This window comes from Frankliniella occidentalis, unplaced genomic scaffold (genome assembly GCF_000697945.3).
Source record: "Frankliniella occidentalis isolate FOCC.00 unplaced genomic scaffold, Focc_3.1 Scaffold249, whole genome shotgun sequence".
Classification (NCBI taxonomy): domain Eukaryota; kingdom Metazoa; phylum Arthropoda; class Insecta; order Thysanoptera; family Thripidae; genus Frankliniella; species Frankliniella occidentalis.
In genome coordinates, this window is record NW_026267375.1 from 95,242 (window position 1) to 98,563 (window position 3,322).

Genomic DNA, 3,322 nt, shown 5'->3' on the forward strand with positions numbered 1-3,322 from the left:
TGTAGTTCAATGTTAAGTTCCTTAAGAGTTAGACTCAAAATGCCGGAACATGCTCCATCAGCAACAGAATAATTTTTGACGACCCATAACTTTAACTTTCTTTGCAAATTGTTAAACGTCACGTTATATAACTAACGCATAACGCTAATGCGTTACACGTTAATTTATGTAACTAACGCATAACGCTAATGCGTAACACGTTAATTTATATAACTAACGCATAACGCTAATGCGTTCCACGTTAATCTACGCATAACGTTAATGCGTTAAGTAACGGACCCCTGAAAACCTTCAAAATGACACCGAATTCTTCGGCACGTGTCTGTTTTTTAGGTGGTGCTCTTCGCAATAAGGAGAACGGGGACATTCCGTTCGTAATATGGTGTGTTCGGATTCTTCGTACGTTACAAACCCAATCCTTCATTATATGAAGACTGACTCAGTTTCAGAACCTGAGTGAAAGTTCTACAAGACCAGTAACAGGATGATTCAGGCCCTGGTCCCCTACCTAAAGTTTGTTTTGTCATTCACCTGGGCATATCGGCCGCGGAAATTTGTAAGGAATGCAATTTACCAATGTGTGCTTTTGTTGCTCGTACAACATTTAAAAACAACGCCGGCTCAGCATCTCTGCCAAGCACAATATGAGATGGCTGACCCTGCTACCGCTTCTCTGCCCTTGCCGAGATTTAAAGCCGATTTCACCTTCCTTTGCTTATGTATAGGTAATTGTCACTGTAAAAAAAATCCATCTTAATTTTAAGAACACGTGTTTGGAAGCAATTTACAAAACAAATTTGCTCTTAAATTAAAGAACAAATGTTTTATGAAAATTAAGAACATGTTTTGAAAATTAAGAACGTGTTATGAAACGACAAATATGCTTTACTGTTCCAGCCTAACGCAAAACTGGAAAATATTTAGTTCTTGTTCCTACGGACAGATGTTCAAACCCGACTTTGTACACATTACAGTTATTTACCTTAACTTACCTGGGTGGATTCGAACCTCGGACCTTTGGGTTCGGATCCTGACGCCTTCGACCGCGCGGCTGTCGGGACATACCTGTGAAGGGAACGCTCGCACCCGACCTTATGCGGCGCTCCGTCCAGGGGCATTACCAGAGTAGCTATGTGCTTGGTCGGACGGCGTATGTTTGTTAACTCGTTTTTTTTTTGACATTTCGCTCTGGCATAGCTACATTTCGCTTATCTAATTTGATGATGTTCATCCAATTCTATATTGAACACCAAAGTTCTATGTCCAGTGGTCAAATGCTGCATGACTTTTAACAAAATTGTTTTGAAAAGTCACACTTATTCTTACTTTTAATACTAGCATTCAGAACACTTCTTAAAACTAAGAAAATCTTTTAAATTTAATAAACTTGTTATAAAATTTAATTACCCTTATTAGAATTTTCATAACTTGGTTTGCAAAATTAAGAAAACTTCTTAAATATCATAATCTGTTCTTACGTTTAAGAACAACTGAAAATGTTATTAAATTTAAGATACATTTTGGTCTTAAATTTCAGAATATTTTTTACAGTGTAGTCCGAGTGTAAGGTAGGCTTACCATCTGATTCAATCTTAGAACATGCGCTTTAACACTCCTAGAACGAATTATCACCCCTAGAAAGTTATGATATTATATAATATTACGCACAGAATTTTCAAATTTAAAGTGCAGTTACTTTTTACCCGGAGAGGGCCCTCGACTTTAGCCTCTCCTCTCACTACGAATGTATGACTCCAGGTGCTGCTGCAGACTGCGCCCTCAGCGCTCTGTTTTCCTCTTTCACCCCGACAGGCACACAGCCCCTCCCCCCGTCCGGACTGCCTCGCTCGCGACACGCGTGCACGCAGTGCCATTCAAGAATAATGAGCGCGTGCGGCTCTATCGGTACCACCCGCCAAGCGCTCGCGGGCGGACTGGCAAGCTCACAGGAGGCCTCCAGAGCTCATACTCGCAAGTGTACTGGAACCGCGTGAAACTTGTCTATTAAATCTGATTTTGGATGACGCGAGGCTTTTTCCAAACTAAACGGTCGGGTAGAGCCGAATCAAATTTGAGAAGCGAAAGGTGACAGCAAGAGGTGACAAAGGTAGCAACTTTCGAATGGTTGGAGGAACTCGACACTTGGTAGATGTACGCCAGACCACGTCTCGCGTAACAGGCTTCGCGATATCTCACGAAACACTGTTACGCTGCGAGGCGCCTGGCATACATCTACCTATGCCTGCAGCGCTGACACCCGAGTCGGCGAAAGGGCACAGTCGTAAATAGGCCTTCAGCCCCCAAAGTCACTAATTTTGTTCCTCGGGATTTCAGTTTGACTAGTTACCCCACCGGACACCATCAAATATCTGAGAGTTAGCATTAAAATGTTTTGGGGTTATTTCCGTGTGAGAAACTCTGGCGCGCAAACGGGCAATATTTGGTCCTAAGACATCTACTTTGACGAATTACCTCTGAGATGAAATGATTTTTTTTTCCAAGAAATGTTTTGGCCTTTTTTTTATTTTTTATTTTTTTACACGTTAATGAGGGCGGTTAGAAGAACAGGAAGAAGTTCCAAGATGGCTGACCACGACAAACATTAATGTTTGAATTCAACTGTTTTCCCGAGCAGGTGCTCGCGCTCCGGAGCCCCAATAACCTACCTGATGTTACATCGCGTCTGTTGGAGTCAAACTTGGTTTAGTTAGAATCAGAAAAACGTGAAGAACACCATGAAAACGACATCGGACCTTCAAGACTGCTATTTAGTGTTACCCCGGGTGGAAGGAGATTTAGTTTTACTGTAGTTGGGACTAAAGCGTTCAAACCATCTTCAAACTGCAATTGCAAAGGAGAAAAAAAGAGAAATGAGTATAGTTAATTCATTAGTTTGGATATAAAGCATTCCGGTAAAGCTAAAATGAAGAAGAATGCGGGGAAGAAGAAAACGGAAATCGCTATGCATTAACATGGTGACTTCCGTATTCTTGTTCCCTGTATTCTTCTGCATCTCAGCTTTACCGGAATGCTTTATTGAGTTTTCAGATATTTTATTATGCTACTTTTTTTGTAGTTTTCCACACTAGTTTCGCACTGTAGTTTAAAAACAGTTTTAAGACCAATTTGCCATCGAGTTTCCGACATTAGTATGAAGTTGTCCTGAAAGTTGTATTTGCATCCGCATTGCAACTAGTACATTAACTGTAATTCTGACTAGATGATAATAAAGAGTTCAAATTTAATATTTTCACACCATTAATTATGCAGAATACCAATAGTTAAACTGGCAGATAACATCAATAGTACCAATCTGTATTGA